At 44.2% G+C, this 22171-nt stretch overlaps 1 protein-coding gene across 1 annotated transcript in view; it reads left to right on the top strand.

The window, feature by feature from the left end:
- The window catches only part of vps37d (VPS37D subunit of ESCRT-I), a 74589-nt gene that overhangs the window by 30919 nt on the left and 21499 nt on the right, over window positions 1-22171 (top strand). The gene's annotated exons all lie outside the window — the stretch shown is intronic.

The raw sequence follows: 22171 nt of genomic DNA, 5'->3' as shown, positions 1-22171 counted from the left end.
CATTTTTGTTCATGTGACCCTCAACACAGGCTTTGAGAATCCCGGGCCACTTACTAGGGCTGTCAATCTCCCTCTATAATCAAATTCGAATTTCAGTGCTTTATACATTTTAATATTCGAATTATATTCGAATATTTTAATAAATTTTTAATTGAATTAAAAAAAAAAAAAATTTGGTCTGAGTGAATTGTTGTCTTCTCTTATGTTATGTTATGTTCTGATTCTAAATATAGCTGAATCTTTGGGTTTGACCAAGTAAAACTTTTTCTAAGCATTTTACCAAATGTAGATGGAAAAGTGAATGGTGGATGAATATTCAAAATAATATTAGGCTTATCACAAATAGTCCAGCAATGATGTTTATTTAAGAAAACATGTTCCTTGTACAATGTACATACATTCATTGCATTAGAAAATAGGTCAGATAACCAGAGCTTAGTTAATATTCATCAGTGATGTATTGGTGCTGTCTGAAATGCTAAAATAAAATAATTGATAATAAAAAAAGACACAGCCTTTGTTTGAGCTCCTTATCAATAAACAAATAAGTAAACTTTGCCAAAACAACAATGAGCCATGAACAAAAAAAAATCAGTCACGTATTGCACTTAAGAGCTACAGGTTTACATTCAGTATAGCAGCTTCAACAGTCAACTTCAGTTAACAATGAATGAACATACATTTTAAGAGCTACAGGTAGGTTTACATCAGTATAGCAGCTTCAACAGTCAACTTCAGTTAACACTCTTTTCTTCAAGTATGTTGTCAGAACTTGTCACTGTTCTAGTGTTCTAAAAAAAAAAATTTTTTTTTAAATAAATAAATATTCGTTTTAAAAAAATAATAATAATCGAATTTCGTTCATAATTATTAAATTCGAATAATATTCGAATATCAAAATTCGTTTCAACAGCCCTACCACTTACTGATACTATGCTTAAATTAACCCACTCATATTCTGGTTTATTTCAAGAAAAACATTTTGACTAGTGGAAATTCTAGTTGGCTGGTAACTTTAAAATCTAGCAGCCATATTGGCAGGTGGTCAAAAAAGTTAACTTCAAGCCCTGCAAGGAGAGCAGGTGGTGACATAGGAGTGAGTGAGAAAAGGTGGTTATATATTGGTGGTTAAGACTGAATAATGACATCACAACTGTTCATTTAAAATGAGTTATTCCTCTAAACCTGGCCTCAAATGCCCCAAATTTTTCGCGCTGGCGCTGTACGGCCCTCAGCAAAATCTGGTAGCGAGGACATTTTTGTGTGTCCCTCTCTATCATCAAAGTTGCCCATCCATTGGTTACGGCATGACAATATTTGTTCGGCCCCCGGCAACAATCTGGGTTTCTCATGTGGCCCCCCATGGAAAATAGTTGCCCAACCCTGTTGTAGCCCAATGTGCACTGCAGGCCTGTGGAACACGTTGAGCCCACACCCACACCACGCTTTCATGTTGGCCGTCGCAACCGTGAAGGTTTCTCACAACATGACCCCTCCCTCCCCTGTCTTATGACCCCTCCCTCCCCTGTCTTATGACCCCTCCCTCCCCTGTCTTAAGGTTCTTGCACACAGAGTCCGAATTGTTTGCTGCGTTTTTTTAATCCGTCATCCGAAAAAAACACGTCACGCACAGATACCTTGCACACTGAGTCCGATGCGTTAATTATCCAATATTCGTTGCGAAGATTCGCAACGAAAAGAAAACTACCGCAATCCTATTGATCCACAACTGGCAGTGTGTCTGTGTGGCTCTCTCTCCCCCCCCCCCCCCCCCCTTCCCCATACACACACACACACACACACACACACACACACACACACACACACACACACACACACACACCGCGTTCCAAGCTGGTCTGCAATCACCCGGCACATTCTGTCTTTTAATTCCGAATCTCTGTATTCCTGCTTTGTCATAAAATGCTTTGTGCTGGGAGACGAACTGAATTAACTTCTCAGACGCCATTTTTCATTGTGAATAGCAACACTACGGCAGCTCTGAGTGGTCAAACACCTGTCAAAACGATTTCATGGATGCGGAAAAACGCAGAAAATCGAACCTCGTCCGAAAACTTAAATGACGGACGTAATTGTCGGACTCGGTGTGTCAATGATGATTGACACAAATGAGGTCGTATTTTTATTTTTTTCGTGCGTCAATTTCGGACGAAAAAACTGACTCTATGTGCAAGGACCTTTACTGTAAAGTGGCTTTTAAACATGAAGTCTGGATCATGTCTGGCTAGCGGCTAGCAGGATATTTTCCGGTTTTACCTTTTTAACTCATTGAGTGCCAGCCACTTTTGGAGAACGGACGCTCCCAGTGCCAGAGTTTCAGAGCGTTTTCAGTGATTTCTCGAGGCCCACAGAATATTGTGTGATATTACTATGTAAACACCGAACACGCACAAAGAACGATGAGACTCTCTTCTATCATCTGCAAAAAAAAGTTTATTGATACCATTTTCCGTTCTTTAGTTATGAGCCGGAGAAGATAGGTTGTTTTGAGCAAAAAGACACGTTTCAATTTAGAATCTGAGATATTCAGCCTTTTGTGAAAGGAAGCATTTCAAGCACATCATTGACTCTGAAGCTAATATTTTCTGATGTAATGACACCTCAAAAATAATTTCCTTCAATAAAAGAGTGAAAACAAAGGAATTTTGTTTGGCCAAATAATATTTTTTAGCTGCAACCAGCAGCGCTGGCCCCTGCGTGCGCAGACCCTACACCTTCTTGCTGGTCTTGATTTACTGCTGGTGGGCATCAGATAGCCTATTCTAGCTTGTTTGCTCTCTATGCATCGAGCCTGCTGCTGCCTGGGTCTGTGTGTACTGTCAATGGTTGTATGCCGTAGTGCCCTGCGTGCCCCACCCCCCTCCTCCTCCTCCTCCGTGGTGGGAGGAGTGTCTCTGCTGCGGTTTGCTCTGAGTTTGCTCTGCACTGAAAAGTGCACGTCCCACCGTCAAAAAACGCAATTGACGAACATACTCGTCCTTGGCACTCTACGTTACTAAACCAATTGACGAACATACTCGTCCATGGCACTCAATGAGTTAAACATGAGGGGTCTTTGTTTAGAAACAGCTGGAAAAGGTCAGTATTCTCTCTGCCAGTGGGCGAGGGGAGGGGGTGCGGGAGCATGCACGTTATTCCCTACAAGGCAAATAGTTGTCGTGTGAGTCTCGAAAACAGCTTTAGCGAATTTTTAACCAAACTCCATTCAAAAACATGCCGTTTTAACTCAAGGGTCCATTCCGACTGCGAGGGGTGGCAGTATGCCAAAAATGAGCGCTTGTTACATAAAGCCGCCCAGTCAAATAGTGGTCGGACTGTCGTCAATCACTGTAGGTGATTTATTTTACAAGTGGTATTCAAGTCATATCTGACTAGTTTTCAATGTATTTCTCCCCACAAAAGTTAGGCTAGACCTATGTCTCACTTTTTCTGACATGAATCAGCAGCGCAGCAGTAAGCTCTCTCCTCTCCTCGGTGTGATGCACGGACCTGCCTGCCTGCATAGCCAAAGCGCGTTGGGATCCCTAGCTCTACCAAACAATTCAAAGCCGTTTGCAGCACTTGAGGAAACCGTGAGTTTGCTCATTTAATTAATTGATATAAGCGATTGCCCGAACGATTCATTAATTAATAAACTAGTGAACGTGAAGTGCCACCACCCGCCCACTCAGACATGATTGGGATTATGAGCTGCCAGTGTTTAATAGCAACCGCTTTTCCTATTATACGGATGTTACTAGGGATGGGCATTTCTAGCAAAAACACTATTCGAAATTCGCTGGCCAAAGTCGACTTTTAATCAAAAAAAAAAAAAAATGCTTTTTTTTTTTGTGAGTGAAATGTTGCATTGTCTCCCCTGATTCTAAGTCTAAAGGTCCTTACACATCAAGAGCGATGCGAATATACGGCACGAAATTGCGATGCGAGTTTTGACCCACCTGTCAATCACAGCCACAGATGTGTACACGTCGGAAGCGAATTTCTGAAAAATCGACCGTGGTTCGAAAAAATAAACACCGCAATAACGCTGGGCGAAATTTCGCCGTTGGTATGCACGGTTGCATTGACTGATATAGGTTCGGAAAATATTATTGACGTGCGAATTAATCGCACGAAAAAAACGTGCTCGGTGTGTAAGGACCCTAAGGCTTTATTAATTAATAGAAAAAGCTTCTGCTGTGGATTTTTAGCTCAAACAAGCATTGCACCACTGAAGTAAAGAACATGTTACATGACATTGACATTTTCGAAAATAAAAAACAGTTTTGACAATCATGAGTGGTTCATTAAATATTTAGTAGGCTCAGGTCTGATATTAAAAGTCGACCTTGATAATAACAACGATTATTCGAAAATTCGATGCCCATCCCTAGATGTTACACCGGGGACCGAGATGAATATGATACGGACTCGCGGGAGTGCGCGTAGGCCGGCTAATTGTTGTTTAACATGCAGGCCAACCGGCTAGGAGCGGGTTATAATACGGATTCCTCTGCATGTTAACCCATTGATACCTGATGCAGCATTTGTGAGTGTATCCCTTTAAGACGCGGTTCGCGGTCTTAAAGGGATACACTCACAAATAAGGGATATACACGCAAATGCTGCATCAGGTATCAATGGGTTAAGAAGTGGCTTATGTGGCAACAGCAAGATGGGCTGTGACTCCATATTGTCTCATCTATTCCCATATGTGATGATTGTGTTCAGGGCAGGCTATTGTAGCTTTGTATTTTTATATAGTTTTAAATATATCATCATCAATTCAATGTTTAGTTTGTTTTCAGTGTGGCCTTAGTAGTTTTGGTGGAGGGTGGAGGGCCAAATTCTCCTGTAGTGTGAACAGGCTCAAGACTCCACAACTGACTCCGACCAGTGACAGTCAGTTTTCCAGACGTGTTGGATTTGGTCGGTCCAGTGTTGTCAGGCTCATGCAGTGTGAAGCGGTCCAAGCGGGGCCGATTCTAGCTATGGGCAGGGGTGGGCAATGCCCACCCAGACATGAGTCTTGCCCACCCAATCAAAAGTTGGGAAAATAATATGTTTATTTTCACCTCCAGCCAATGGAAAAATTGCACAGAAAATACCAGTAGCGATTCTAGCTTCTGATTGGGTGGGCACTGAGCTTCAGCCCGCCCCCAAAGTCCTCTCGACTCATGCACTGTATTGAGAAACACAGAGCAGACAGACTCGACTGTCGGTCTCCGCTGCCCAGACTCAACTGTGGAGAAATGATCTGTGTCTGTCAGCAAACCCCTACCCTCAGCAGTAGAGAACCAATTGGCGATTAGTATTCTTCCACACACCATGGTGACTTTTCTAGGAAGAATAATCTTTCTCTCAGTTTGTGAATGCTGTGCTGCTAGCGAAAGCTCATAGCTTGAAGTACATTGCATGACATTCACTTACTTCATCCAAAGCGATTTACAACACTGCTGTGCGTTGATGATGTATCGCTTTCTCATACCAAAGCCCCGTGCTGCTGCTTCTCCTGTCTCTAGCGATGCTGCCGCCAGCACATCAGCAGAGACTCTGGAGAACGTTATTAGACCTGTACCGTCCAGAAGCACTGCTGCTGCTCCGACTCTTGTACCAAGCCCTGCCCCAAATATAATAGTTAAGTTGAATTCTGAATATATTGTAGGCTTGATTAGTTGATTTAATTGTTTTCTTTGTCACTTTCCAGGTTGAGTTTGAATAAGACTTCTAGTTTTGTAAATATTGGCTATGTTGAGAAATCTCACTGTATTAGGGTTTAATCTTATTTGAGAACTAAGCTCATCCAATGGAAAATAAAATGTTATGGAATTTATTATTTTAAACTAGGATGAAGGCTTTTTATTTAATTTTAGGGTAACTCAATCTGATTTAAAGATTGTTTTTTTTGTCACTTCAGTTTGGGTTTGAATTGGACTACAAGTCTTGTAAATATAGTTTTGAAGTCTAAATGGCAAGTATAGTTTGTAGCTATGGTGAGAAGTCTCACTGGGTTAGTCTTTAATTTGATTTGAGAAATAAGATCATCCAATGAAAAGAAATGTTATGGAGTTGATTATTTTAAACTGGATGAAGTATTTTTATTTATTTTTAGGGTAAGTCAATCTGCTTTCAAAGTAGTTTTCTTTGTCACTTTTCAGTTTGAGTTTGAATAAGACTAAACGTCTTGGAAATATAGCAATAGTTATGTAAATAGTTAGTTTGTACATAGTTTGCTAATAGTTTTGACAATAATAATGTAAACATTGGCCTGTCACCCGAGTGAAAGTTCCTAGTTACAGTTTGGTGACCCAAAACAGAATGGTGACTCCTACTGGAACAATTTGGTTCAGTGTTTATGCCTGTGTTGCTGTCTGTTGTAGTGTAAAACGACTACAGGGAGAGCAGGTGGTTACATGAAAGTGAGTGAGAAAAGGAGAAGATACTGAATAATGACATCACAACAGTAGCCTATAATCCTAATGTTAATTTAAAATTAAATATTCTTGGATGAAAGTCCAAAAAACGTAAAATGTTCTTCGGCGCTGCCCTTGCAGGCAGCACCGAGAGTCCATTACTACCTAAAAGTACTTCCAGCGCCACTGAATATAATGCAATTTAATCCCCATCCCCGAACCCACAACCTCTGGCAACCTACCGCCAAAGTTGCCCCCTACCAGCCCACCCTAGTGTGGCAGTCTAGATACGGGCCTGGGTCCAAGACTCATCAAGGCTGGAACTGACAGGGACCCTGGCAACAGTCAATTGCAGTTTAACTAAAGGAAGAAGAAAAGCAGAATGGAGAGAGGGGAGAGCAGTTGATTTCCATAGCAACAACTCTCATGCATGCAGATAGTTTACATCAGTAGAGAGTAGAGTACTAGCAATAGTCATTATATAACCGTCCTCTGCTGCACTGGCCTCCCCATCCCTACAAACAGCAAATATAATTTGACAGTATGTTTAACAGCAAGACTAGCTAGCTATCCAGCCATGTTATTGTCTTTCATGTCAGCTGTCTGCTTCCGATGCTACAACTTCCCCACAACATGAGCACTCCACACTCCACCGCCTCCCGCATACAGCAGCAGCAAGACATGCGTCACTCCACTGCCTCCTGCATACAGCAGCAGCAAGACATGCGTCACTCCACTGCCTCCCGCATACAGCAGCAGCAAGACATGAGGGCTCCACACTCCACTGCCTCCCGCATACAGCAGCAGCAAGACATGAGTCACTCCACTGCCTCCCACATACAGCAGCAGCAAGACATGAGTCACTCCACTGCCTCCTGCATACAGCAGCAGCAAGACATGAGTCACTCCACTGCCTCCCACATACAGCAGCAGCAAGACATGAGTCACTCCACTGCCTCCCACATACAGCAGCAGCAAGACATGAGTCACTCCACTGCCTCCCACATACAGCAGCAGCAAGACAACATGAGCGATCCACACTCCACTGCCTCCCGCATACAGCAGCAGCAAGACATGAGTCACTCCACTGCCTCCCACATACAGCAGCAGCAAGACAACATGAGCGCTCCACACTCCACTGCCTCCCGCATACAGCAGCAGCAAGACATGAGTCACTCCACTGCCTCCCGCATACAGCAGCAGCAAGACAACATGAGCGCTCCACACTCCACTGCCTCCCGCATACAGCAGCAGCAAGACATGAGCGCTCCACACTCCACTGCCTCCCGCATACAGCAGCAGCAAGACATGAGTCACTCCACTGCCTCCCACATACAGCAGCAGCAAGACAACATGAGTGCTCCACACTCCACTGCCTCCCGCATACAGCAGCAGCAAGACATGAGTCACTCCACTGCCTCCCGCATACAGCAGCAGCAAGACAACATGAGCGCTCCACACTCCACTGCCTCCCGCATACAGCAGCAGCAAGACATGAGCGCTCCACACTCCACTGCCTCCCGCATACAGCAGCAGCAAGACATGAGTCACTCCACTGCCTCCCACATACAGCAGCAGCAAGACAACATGAGCGCTCCACACTCCACTGCCTCCCGCATACAGCAGCAGCAAGACATGAGTCACTCCACTGCCTCCCGCATACAGCAGCAGCAAGACAACATGAGCGCTCCACACTCCACTGCCTCCCGCATACAGCAGCAGCAAGACATGAGCGCTCCACACTCCACTGCCTCCCGCATACAGCAGCAGCAAGACATGAGTCACTCCACTGCCTCCCACATACAGCAGCAGCAAGACAACATGAGTGCTCCACACTCCACTGCCTCCCGCATACAGCAGCAGCAAGACATGAGTCACTCCACTGCCTCCCGCATACAGCAGCAGCAAGACAACATGAGCGCTCCACACTCCACTGCCTCCCGCATACAGCAGCAGCAAGACATGAGCGCTCCACATTCCACTGCCTCCCGCATACAGCAGCAGCAAGACATGAGTCACTCCACTGCCTCCCACATACAGCAGCAGCAAGACAACATGAGCGCTCCACTGCCTCCTGCATACAGCAGCAGCAAGATAACATGAGCGCTCCACTGCCTCCCGCATACAGCAGCAGCAAGACAACATGAGCGCTCCACTGCCTCCTGCATACAGCAGCAGCAAGACAACATGAACGCTCCACTGCCTCCCGCATACAGCAGCAGCAAGACAACATGAGCGCTCCACTGCCTCCTGCATACAGCAGCAGCAAGACAACATGAACGCTCCACTGCCTCCTGCATACAGCAGCAGCAAGACATGAGTCACTCCACTGCCTCCCACATACAGCAGCAGCAAGACAACATGAGCGCTCCACACTCCACTGCCTCCCTCATACAGCAGCAGCAAGACATGAGTCCCTCCACTGCCTCCTGCATACAGCAGCAGCAAGACATGCGTCGGCTTTGACTCCACACATCATCTCACATTCACTCTCAGATGAGACGTTGCCCCGTCCCCAACACCATCAGCACCATGGCACTACGCTGCATTACCCTCCAGGTCTGCTGGATTACTCTCCAGGTCTGCTGCATTACCCTCCAGGTCTGCTGGATTACTCTCCAGGTCTGCTGAATTACTCTACAGGTCTGCTGAATTACTCTCCAGGTCTGCTGGATTACTCTCCAGGTCTGCTGAATTACCCTCCAGGTCTGCTGAATTACCCTCCAGGTCTGCTGAATTACTCTCCAGGTCTGCTGGATTACTCTCCAGGTCTGCTGGATTACTCTCCAGGTCTGCTGGATTACTCTCCAGGTCTGCTGGATTACTCTCCAGGTCTGCTGAATTACCCTCCAGGTCTGCTGAATTACTCTCCAGGTCTGCTGGATTACTCTCCCGCCCCACCTCCTCAAATGTAGGTCACATGCAGCTGCTCTAGTAGTATTTGTTTGCCTGGCTGTCACCTCTCATTACACCCCCATCTCCCACATCTGCAGTGTGGGGTCATGAACAAGGCCATTCTTTCACGCATGCTCGATTCTTCCACTAGATCCAAAGTAGATGTTTTGCGCAATGAATGGCGACCGGAACCCCCAAAGCCTGAGCATGGAGCGTTAGATCATGAATGCTGAGGTGATGGCAAGATATGAAGTGGAACATGTGCAGCATTGAAGATTAGGCTTATTCAAACCCATGACTGATGACTACAATATTCCAGATCTTTATTGTCACTCCTGTGCAAGTATGCACGTGTGACATTGTGCTCCGTTACAAGTCATAGTGCAGTAGGTAAATAAAAGTAGGTAGGTAACAAGTCATAAGTCATACTTATGTATGTAAATAAGGCAGTAAGGCAAACCGCAAATATGGCAAACAGTGTATGTAAATAGGGCAAATAAGGCAAACGGTAAATAAGAAAAGCAATAATAACACTGTTTTACCATACGTGAACATCTTGGCTGGAAATGCCAAGCCAAAAGCGCCTACCACATATTCTCCATTTCTCTTAATCTGTTTAGATGGGAGGTATTCACCTTATGTAGCCACACTCCACTGCCTCCCACATACAGCAGCAGCAAGACAACATGAGCGCTCCACACTCCACTGCCTCCCTCATACAGCAGCAGCAAGACAACATGAACGCTCCACTGCCTCCTGCATACAGCAGCAGCAAGACAACATGAGCGCTCCACACTCCACTGCCTCCCTCATACAGCAGCAGCAAGACAACATGAGCGCTCCACTGCCTCCTGCATACAGCAGCAGCAAGACAACATGAGCGCTCCACTGCCTCCTGCATACAGCAGCAGCAAGACAACATGAGCGCTCCACTGCCTCCCTCATACAGCAGCAGCAAGACAACATGAGCGCTCCACTGCCTCCCTCATACAGCAGCAGCAAGACAACATGAGCGCTCCACTGCCTCCTGCATACAGCAGCAGCAAGACAACATGAGCGCTCCACTGCCTCCCTCATACAGCAGCAGCAAGACAACATGAGCGCTCCACTGCCTCCTGCATACAGCAGCAGCAAGACATGCGTCGGCTTTGACTCCACACATCATCTCACATTCACTCTCAGATGAGACGTTGCCCGTCCCCAACACCATCAGCACCATGGCACTACGCTGCCATGGTGAGTCCAGGTATGTTTTACAAGAAAGTGCTCGTCATTGTCGACGATAACATTATCTGACCTGGCTAACAGTGGATACTCGCTTGCTTGCTGTGTACCCGCTCAAAGTAGTAGGCTACGTTATTTATTTTACCCCTTCACTGTCCGCTCCAAAAACAACTCTCTTATTTTGCGCCGTGACCGCCGGAAGTGTTAGACGGACCCGGAAGAATTTGGTCCACTGTAAGGTCTGAACATAAGGTGAATAGACTTTCCCCCCACCGTGACCTTTATTTGCCCCTCACTCTGGGCTGAACTCGCGGGTGGGGGGTGGGGGGGGGGGGGGGGGGCTGTTGCTGCCACCACAGCTATACTTGAAGGGACAGAACACACTTTTAAGTCAGCTGGGTCAAGCATATATATAATGATGTCCGTGCTCCCTAGAAGGTGACAACATGCGTTGCGTGCGCTTATATATGTGTATCTATGTATCAGGCAGGTCTTGAAACTGTCTGCTCATGTCTTCATGGGTGTCAGGTGGGAATTGCAAGTGCAGCACTCTCCTTGTCTTCGACCTGAGTGACTGCAATTTGATCTTCTAGTCTAGTTATTATTAGCATTTTAATGGAGAGCAAACGTCAAGCAAAAATTGCTAGAAGTCTTATCTGGGAGCCATATCTTGAAATGCATCCACATCGAGGAGCATTCAAGACCACGTGAACTGATGCCCCTGGGTATCTGTATTGTTAATGCCCCCTGCATTTTCTTGCGTTGGCGTGGACATAAATAATTCAAATCTCCTGGGTATATTTGTTTCTCCTCTCAAGTGATGCGAAGGCAAGGTTGGAAATAAATGGATGTGTGCTGAATGAATACATGAATTACCCATTGATTGTAGATAGATTTGTTTATTGCCAACCGGCTGATATACATGGATGAAACAAGTAAACCGGCTGATATACATGGATGGAACAAGTAAACCGGCTGATATACATGGATGAAACAAGTAAACCGGCTGATATACATGGATGAAACAAGTAAACCGGCTGATATACATGGATGAAACAAGTAAACCAGCTGATATACATGGATGAAACAAGTAAACCGGCTGATATACATGGTAGCTACGAGGGAATTCATGAAGATTGTGCACTTTATGACAAGTTTTTTTATTTTTGGCATGGTGTTAGGTATGGATATGAGGTTTTCAAAAACCACTGCATACAATTTGGGGTGGCCCCCTAGTGGCCGGTATGCAGAAACTCCAATATTGCCTTCGCCGGAAAGAGCAAATGTCCAATTTCAGCTTCTTTTAGTACTAGATTGTTGCATTTTGTCACTTTTTCTAAATGTTTTGGTGCTAGAATCCATTTCTGAGGTATTTTTTCTATTTCAAGGTCATTTCCAAGGTCAAATGTGTAATTTCCAAGGTCATTTTAGCAAAAACTGGACATAACTCTGGAACTAAGTCACATAGAAAGATTATTTAGGTATCTAGATCCATATTTTCACCCCCAAGGAATGCAATTGTCCATTTATTGGGCATGTCACTATCACTCTAGTGTCAAAAACCCAACATGGTGGGCAAAACGGCCACCGTTCAGCCTTAAAATGAACACAACTTCAGAACTAAGCCACACAAAGATGATCTTTATTTGGCTTGACACCATGTTTGTAAATCATCCATTATCAAATCTTAGTCAAATAACAAAAAAACATGCATATTTAAACATCATAGCATATTTATTCAAAGATTTCACTTATTCATCATTATTAGTGCAGCCCCCATTGCACTTGCACAATGTGGTACAGTGGAGGCCAGGGACGTGAGGCCATGGGTGAACAGGAACTTCCTTGATGAATTCACTGAGTCTGCAGTGCAGTTCTTACTGTACATGAGTAGAGTCCAGCGTTTGAGACACCGGTGTGAATAAACACTCTAATTTGGAGCCCTGCAGTGTGAGAACTTTTCTCTTTCTTTACAGTTTCTGCCTCTAGCTCTGCACCTGCCCTATTTAGGTTTGGATGTGCGTGTCTTTACTTTTTCTCAGTGTTCGAGATGTCACGTGCACTGATTCCAGTGTGAGGCTGGTGTAGGGCTGCCCGATATGAGGAAAAGCTGCGATGTGCGATAACACTGTTCAATATTGCGATGACGATATGACCTGCGATAAATAAATAAATGCTATAAACAAAAATATTAATGGGTAGGGGTGCTCCGATCCGGCTAAGCCACGATCCGATTCCTGGGGTCACGACCCGATTCCAGAATCGATTCTCGATTCCAACGATTCTCGATTCCAGAATCTAGAATCGATTCTCAATTATGTAGTTTTATATTGCAATAACACACAAAGGTAAATCTAAGACAAAAAATGACAAATGTATTAACTCATTCATGGCCAGTTTAGGACTGCCAATATTTAGCACAGGCCAAAGATTTTCATAATTGTTGGTCATCTTTCAAGACCCACAGTAAATTATCTATTAGCACCAAAGTGATTTGCAATACCTCAAAATGAAGATGTACGTCTCTGGGTTCACCAGGGGAAAAAAAGTGAGCTTTTAGCATGTTCTGTACTCTACTTATAGCCATTTATATACACCCTGTTTTCACCAAAAAGGTCTCTCTGAGAAGATAAATTGCAGAAAATGGCATTTTTCTAAATCACACAATCTCAGGCAGAACTCGCTCTCAATTCTTTTATTTTGAACTGTATTGACATCAGACATGTAAATATTATTCGTTATGACACAAATAAAAAAATAAATATATATATATATACATGATGTGCTTTTTTTTACATTCAACAATACAGTTTACTCAGTGTGAGTGAGTGTGATCATAGAATAGAATGCAGAGATCAGTGTAGTCTCTCTCTCACACACACACACACACACACACACACACACACACACACACACACTCCTTACCGCGAGATCATCCGGGTCCTGTCGCATTGGAGTCAGTCCAGTCTTCCTCGCCCTCGACAGGAAAGTGGCCGTGCTGCTTCGCTCTGTGTGAAAGCCATTTCTGTGGCGAGGCTGCTGTTCTCCTCCAACTCACACAGTTGTGACTCCGTCTCGTCTCTTTCGGGCTGGGACACAGGAACGGGGTCGAGGGACCAGGATCGATCATGTTGGTCACAGGTTTGACTACCGCGGTTTCGATGTCCACTGCCCTGCAACAAGCCGATCAGCTCGTGCAGCGCGCCGAGGGGTGTTTCAATGGCGTTTCTCCTCTGCAACAAGGAAGCGTGTTTCTCTGTTCTCTGTTTTTGCTCCTGCTCATTTCAAAACAACAGCTGCGGTATGTGTTTGATAACGTGTTGTCGGCTTGCCTTTGTGGCTAGGGACCTGAAAACATGTCACAGGCTGGGGAAGTGTTTGAACTACGCGCTGTACTAATAAAAACAAAAACACGTCAAACACGTCTTTGGCGTGGATGGCTATTTCTGATAACACGTCAAAGACGTCTTTGGCGGTGAATGAGTTAATGCTGAACTTCAAATTCAACTTCTGAAGTATTACAGTGAGGGCCTAAATTCATTTTGCAATATGAGTGTGTTAATTTAAGCATACGTATCAGGAAGTGGCACGGGATTCTCAAAGCCTGTGTTGAGGGTCATACGAACAAAAATGCACTCTTGAAGCTAAAAAAAAAATCCAAAACCAACAAGTTAATTATTTACATTTTTACTTCAATGTAGAACAGTCATTTCTTACACGAGATTACTTTTAGCCTTTTAGTCATAACGATTATTGAAAGATATTCCATATTCCAGACTGAAATGTTATAACAGAAGTGGAGTATTGGCCAGAATGACATGAACATTTGGACACTTATTCACCCGGTATCTTGCATGTTGCGTTCAGGTGCACTGTAAAAAAAAAAAAAAAAAATTTTTATTGCGACTTTTGCGATGTGTTCATCGTGCATTTTCATATGGCGATGACGATGAAAATACGATTAATCGTGCAGCCCTAGGCTTGTCGGGTCTTGGGTGATCGCAATGAGGGTGTCAGTGACTTCAGGAAAGGCTGCCCACGCATTCCATGCAGTTTTTTGCATTGCTGATACAACGCTGCATCCTGTGAACATGTGGAAGAACGGCAGTGCTTGGCAATTTTGAGGTCCCAGCATTTGTGAGATCTGGTGGATTGGGATATCTTTATATGCCTTTCTTGATCCATAGCCGATCCACAGCTCTGAGAGGATCTAGATCCTGGAACAGGTTGATGGCCAGCACCACCACATCACTATCCACTGTCCTGAGGTAGGTCTTGGTGTGACCCTGCTCTGCAGCATGACACAAATGGAGCATCATCCGTGTGTCAGCTTCTGCTTGCTGGCATGGTGACAAGGCTGCTAGGTCAGTAGGCTTGTTGCTGAGTACAAGGTCAGCCTTTGTTGTGAGAAGGTGCTACTGTGAATCAGCTGTCCTCTCCTGAAGTTCCTGACTGATGAACTGAAAGAGCTGGTCTTTATTTTGACTATCTTTGAGGAACTTCTGCCATTGTGCTCCCTTTGGCAGAGGTATCTTGGCTAGGGATGTCACGATACCAAAATTATGAGTTCGATACCGATACCTGCCTAAGTATCTCGATACCGATACTGAAACGATACCACGGCAAAAAACTAAAACATCAGGAAAAGTATTGGAATAAATAGAGGGGACAAAACATGGAACTTAAAACTTATTTTATTGATTTAACAAGGTAATGCACAGCCATGTAGTCATTTTACTACATGCTGGTAGTACTGCCACCACGTGTGGCGCTGAACATGCTAGAACTTTTATTATCTAGTGTAAAATTAACATAATCTCTCCTGTAAACATATTTTAAAGGAATGTGAACCGTTTCTTATAAATAATATAAATAAAATATATTTTCACACAGCTGCTACACTATTATAGCTATTTGCTTTATCAAAAAAAAGTACTCTGTACTTGCAGCTCCTAAGCTTCATTAACATGAAGTGCCTGATTTATGGTTAATCTAGTAATATATATTATTTTCACACATAAATGTAGGCTATTGAAATGTAGGTTTATTATGTGGTGTATCCCCCCCCCCATACATGTAGGCTAGGTGTTTTTTACAATGAATTTGTATATCATTAATAATTGGGATTATTGTAAATATTAGGATAGGTGAGATCAGATGACTGCTTACCATGTAAAAGCTTTAATAACACTGGCATTGAGGGCCATAGTGTTATTAAATATTGTACATGGTATGCAGTCATCTGATGTCCCCTCCCCTAAACGTTACATGTCATGACTTGCTCCTTGGCAGAGATATGTGCTCCAGCACATTGCCTCGTGTTTCACTGTAAACGAGTAGGCTATTGTGACAAGCGAACTTTTTCAGTGAAACAAGTTCGCTTGTCACACAATACTCGTTGGACTTATTTGAGGGCATGTATGTTTATCGTTCACGTTCGCTAACCTGTCGGTCTTTAAACTCTTTGAACAGGTCGGGATGCCTGTCGGCAAGATGTTTAGCCAGGTTCGATGTGTTTGAGCCTTTCGCTTGGGTCGCGTTGAAGCACCTTTTACACACTGGTTTCGATGTGTCCACGGGCTTGCCTTCGCTGTCGGCAACGTAAGCAAAATATTTCCATATTTCGCTTCGTGCATCGGCTTGCAAGACTAGAAGACGCCGCTGCCATTTTCGCTGTGTTTGTCCTGTATGTCAGGATGCTGCAGTGAGGACTGAGTGGCCAGATAGCGAGCAGAGAGGGAAGAGGGGAAAGTCGGCACGCCCACACATGAAGCAGACAGAGTCAGGGAGAGCTTTTTTTTCACTTTTCACGAGTCACCATTGGTTCAAGGCAAGGCTGTGTTGCCTTCAAGTGAACTGGGACACAGGCTCTCAACTTTAATGCTGCTGTGTCTCTCTCCTCCGCTAACAAACACCACGGTCGCACACTGACGCAACCCATGACATTTTTTTAAGTATCGGTACTAAATTAACGTGGTATAGTATCCTTTTTAACGGCAGGGAACCGCGGTACCATACTAATACCGGTATATCGTGCAACCCTAATCTTGGCTGAGACTCGTGTTCGGCGGCCTGCAGTCCCACCCCGCCTGATACATGTCCCAGACTGCATCCCTCTGGTCGTGCTGTGCGTCATCTGGCTTTGCAAGTATGGCAGCAAGTGCATCTGTGTGTACTCCCCAAACCCTGGTACCACCATGTATATTACTGCTGCCATATCGAGAACAACCACAGAAGCCTCTTTGGCTGCTGGAGAGTGCCCAGGATCCGGCATGCCTCGTAGTCACCCAATAATATCACACTTGGTTCCGTGACTGCAGTTTGCCTTCATCGGATAAGGATGGAGGTTCTCATGCTTGAAGAATTCATCTATGACTTGCTTGGTGATGCAAACTGTATTTCGCCTTGGCAGACCCCAGCTTGTGAGCACCCTTCTTCAGATCCACAGGTGGCCTGTTGGTGAATGTGAACAAGTTCGCCCTTGGAATGACATCAGACAAGGGCTTAGTGGCTTTTTCTATTCTGTTCTGTCCCTTACAAACTCCATGAACATGGCTTTACCAATGTTTGGAGCTTCCCTGAGGCAGGTAGAGATCTCATGGTCCATGACCTCACCGGTGTCTAAGGTGATGAGCTCTGGACCCATTTCTTTGAAGGGATTGACATCTTTATCATCCTTGACAAGATCACATAGAGCTTTGAGATGATTGAGGAACGTGTTCTGTTCAGCAGCTGAGGACTCTGGATGCTTCAAACTTTCCTTGTTGCTTGAGGCAGAGAAACAGGCTCCCTCAAACTTATCAATGGCCCTTAGGACTTCAGCTTTTGAGAGCTCGATGATCTCCTTCTCCTCATGCTGACCATAGAGGCCCTTTGACCCACTATCCTCCTTTAGAAACTTGATGCTGTGCTCCTGGCTCTGGTCAAGTGCCATTAGTGAGAACTTCCTTCTCACCACTTTGCACGACAAACTTCCCCTCCATGAAAGCCTCATGGACTGATGGGTGGGTATCTGGTAGCCGTGCCATGTCTTTCAAGAAGACTGGCATCCACCGGGCATAGGCGAATAACCAAGGGCACAAATCCTCACAAGCATTCAGAGTTAGTGCAATCGCCCACTCGCTGACCCCAGATGAAGCGGCAGTTGATCATCTGTTAGTCTCTCACTGTCATCCAATAACAGATTGTTGGAGCATTACTGTTGAGTCGATTCTCCCACATCTCCATGATGTCATGAGGCCTATAGCCCTCTCAGCAGTACTCATCATCATATGCCTGTACTTTGAGTACATGTCGCCAGGCAGGAAGCTGGTATGCCTACCGTGTACATTTGACATGCTTGCCACCTCGGAGAGAGGCTGCAACATTGAAGATATTTGAAGATATTTGCTAGGGAAAACTTCAAAAGTCAAAACATGAAGCTTTGATGAAAGCTGTTTAGTGGAATCACGTCAGCAGTGTTTGAAGTGCGTACCTAAAAAATAAAGTGCAGGGTAAGTTTGTGGAATGTGCTACCTTCATCTCTTCCTGAGATCCTATTTATGATATATATTTTTTATACCTGGATGAATTTGCTTTGGCATAAGTTCAAACATTTGTACTCTGCGTTCACACCAAAGGGGAACATATTATCAGTGCTGTGCTACAAATAGGAGTTTGAACGCACAACTCTTTGTTTACTCACTTGAGAAATAGACTTTTCACCATGTGAATATTCGACATTGATGTTTCTTCCTCCGTTTATGCTCTCTCCCCCTGCTCCTGGTCGCTTCCTGGCTCTTTGCTCTGGGAAAATCCACACAAATTCTCTGCGAAAATTCTATTATTTTTCAAATTATACAATTGCGTTTGCATTGACTTATCACGTAAACTGGTAATGGTCATTTGGTCATGGTTATGGTCATTTTATGCCTGAATGGTGGCCATTTTACCCACCATATTAGATGTTTGACATTAGAGTGACAATGACATGTCCAATAAACTGACAAATGAATTATTTGGAGTGAAGATATAGGTCTAGAGACCTAAATCATCTTTAGATGTGACTTAGTTCCAGAGTTATGACCAGTTTCTGCTAAAAATGACCTTGAAAATTACACAATTGACCTTGGAAGTGACCTTGAAATAGAGAAAATACATCAGAAATGGATTCCTAGCACCAGAAAATGTAGAAAAAGTTACATTATGCATTCCAGCGAGCACCATATTAGTGTTTCTGCATAACAGCCACTAGGGGGCCACCCCAAGTTGTATGCAGTGGTTTTTGAAAACCTTACATCCATATCTCACACCATGTCAAAAATTAAAAACAATCTTTATGATTCTTGACATATTCCCTCCCAGTTATGGATGAAACAAGTAAAAGAAGCAACCCTTTGCATCCGAAAAATGAATGAATATCAATGAATGAATGAAAAAGTGAACGGAAGTCGAAGTGGATTTCCATCAGCAGATAAACCTAACCAACCTAATAAACATGCTTGCTAAGTCGGCTTGAAGCTTAACATTTACCATTCCCCTTTGCCTTTTATCTAGCCCCCCTAAAACCTTCCACCACATCATCTCCTCATCAGCACATACTAGGGATGGGCATCGAATTTCGAATTTTCGAATAATCGTTGTTATTATCAAGGTCGACTTTTATTATTGAAAGTCGAAATTCGTTTATTGAATTTTTTTTTTTTTTTTTTTTTTTTTTTTTTTTTGGTGAGTGCAATGTTGCATTGTCTCCCCTGATTCTAAGTATAGTCGAATCGCTTGGTTTGAGCAAGTAAAACAATTTTTATAAGCAACCTCTCCCTCTTCATGGGATTTCATCCGCCATTCATTTTTCCATAAACCTTGCTTAAAATGCTTATAAAAATTGTTTTACTTGCTCAAACCAAGCGATTCGACTATAGTTAGAATCAGGGGAGACAATGCAACATTTCACTCACAAAAAAAGATTTTTTATTTTATTTTATTTTTTACATTTTATTTTTTCGAATTTCGAATTTCGATTAAAAGTCGACTTTGGCCAGCGAATTTCGAATAGTGTTTTTGCTAGAAATGCCCATCCCTAGCACATACCCCAAAGGGTCTTTGCGTTTTCTAATTTTCTTTGCCGCGGTTTCTCGGTTACTGAATTTCCCTTCCGTCTGGAGTGAAGTCATACCTCACCCCCCACCCCTCCCTCTGTAGCCACTTCTTAACATGCAGCGAAATCCGTATTATAACCTGCACCTAGCCGGTTGGCCTGCATGTTAAACAACAATTAGCCGGCCTACGCGCACTCCCACGACTCCGTATCTTATCTACCTCGACCACCGGTATAAGATCCGCTTCCACGCAAGCGCTGGTCATGTTAAACAGTGGAACGATATGATCCGCATATGTCCGTAGTGGGCGGGTGTGGCTCTTCGTGACTCACTTCACGTTCGCTAGTTTATTAATTAATGAATCGTTCGGGCAATCGCTTATATCAACGAGCAAACTCACGGTTTCCTCAAGTGTTGCAAAAACAGCTTGAATTGTTAAGTGGGGGCTAGAATGACCATGCTTTCCGAGGTGAGGGCTGGCTTGACTGCAGTTCCAGGCAGCCAGGTCCAGTGCATCAGGAGGGACGCTGCTGCGTTGCTTGCTTGCTCCCATGTCAGAAAAACAAAGCCTAACGTTTGTGGGAGATTCAAGTTGTCGCACTTATTACTTTTAGCTAACGCTACGTTGTTTTTTCATCAAGGCAATGTCCAGAAGATATGGGTTCATGAGTTTCTGCAAATGCAGATAGATAGACTACAGTAGGAGCATGCATGCATGTTGTCTGTTTCAATAACGAAAGCGTCCTTTACCGAGAACGACGTGCCGACCAATTAAATATTCTTGCTGCGAAATCGGCCTCTTAACTCATTCACCGCCAAAGACGTCTTTGACGTGTTATCAGAAATAGCCCTCCCCGCCAATCACGTGTTTGACGTGTTTTTGTTTTTATTAGTGCAGCGCTTAGTTCAAACACTTACCCAGCCTGTGACACAGGCACAGGTCCCTAACCTCAAAGTCAAGCCGACAGCACGTTATCAAACACATACCGCAGCTGTTGTTTGAAACGAGGAAGAAGGAGGAAAGGAGGAAAAACAGAGAGAAACGCGCTTCCTTGTAGAGAGGAGAAACGCCATTGAAACGCCCCTCGGCCATGCCCTCGCCGCGCTGCACTGCTCCCTTGCTGCAGGGCGAACCTGGATTGCCTAGTCAAACCCGTGACGAACATGATCGATCCGGTTCCAGCAGCGCCTGGTCCCAAAGCCAAGCCGGACCCGTTCCTGTGTTGTGTCGCAGCATTCGTCCCAGCCCGAACGAGAGGAGGAAAACGAGCAGAGGCAGAGGAGGCAAAACGCTGATGGGGAAGGAGGGGGAAGGAGGTGCGGGGGAAGGAGGTGCGATCTAGCAGCAGCTGTGGACAGAACTCTCTCTCTGTGTGTGTGTGTGTGTCTGTGTCTGTGTGTGTCTGTCTGTCTGTGTGTCTGTCTGTCTGTCTGTCTGTCTGCACACTCACTCACACTGAGCAAACTGTATTGTTGAATGTAAAAAAAGCACTTCATATATATATATATATATTTTTTTTTTGTCATTTGTGTCATAATGAATAATATTTACATGTCTGATGTCAATACAGTTCAAAATAAAAGAATTGAGAGCGAGTTCTGCCTGAGATTGTGTGCTGTACATAAATGCCATTTTCTGCAATTTCTCAGAGAGACCTTTTGGGTGAAAACAGGGTGTATATAAATGGCTATAAGTAGAGTACAGAACATGCTAAAAGCTCACTTTTTTTTCCCTGGTGAACCCAGAGACGTACATCTTCATTTTGAGGTATTGCAAATCACTTTGGTGCTAATAGATAATTTACTGTGGGTCTTGAAAGATGACCAACAATTATGAAAATCTTTGGCCTGTGCTAAATATTGGCAGTCCTAAACTGGCCATGCATGAGTTAATGACAACACTGGAATAAATAAGATCTGCCTCATACATGGACAGTACAATATATGGACCACCTTAGCTATATGTTTTTGACACGGCAAACTGAAGCTCACTTCCCGATATTGTTTGATGTCGTTTGATTGGATGAATGGATTTTCCTGTTGCATTGTGGGAAATCTGTTCAAACCTGGAGCCGGGAAAACAGGAATCTTGTTTTCCCTGCTAGCCGTTAGCTTGGCTAACAAATGTTGCTAACGTTAGTTACTATTGCTAGCCTTGCTCCATTGCTCTCACAGTGAATACAGTAGCCCGAAGAAAAACCAGAGTATTATTTCCTCCAGACCTCGCGCGGCGTCACCAGCCTGGCGCTTGCATCTTCCACAAAATCGAGGTAATCTTATTTTCTAACGTAACGCTAATTGCATAGCATGACATTAACGCTAGCTACATGTCCATTTGTCATTACAGGAGGACGTTAGACTAGAGTAGCATAAGTTAACGTTATACAACGTTAAACAGTATTGCATGCTGCACAGATTCGGACGTAGACAGAAAACAAACGCAGTTCTGTTTACCTAGGTTACCTCTTTGAGATGAGGCAGACTCAAAGCATACTCATATGATCTACCAGCTATAGCGTTATATATCTAGCTAACGTTAGATGAGGGGGAACAAGGGGGTTC

The sequence above is a fragment of the Poromitra crassiceps genome (genome assembly GCF_964638095.1).
Source record: "Poromitra crassiceps genome assembly, chromosome: 1".
NCBI lineage: Eukaryota > Metazoa > Chordata > Actinopteri > Beryciformes > Melamphaidae > Poromitra > Poromitra crassiceps.
This window is presented reverse-complemented; position numbering and strand designations above follow the sequence as displayed.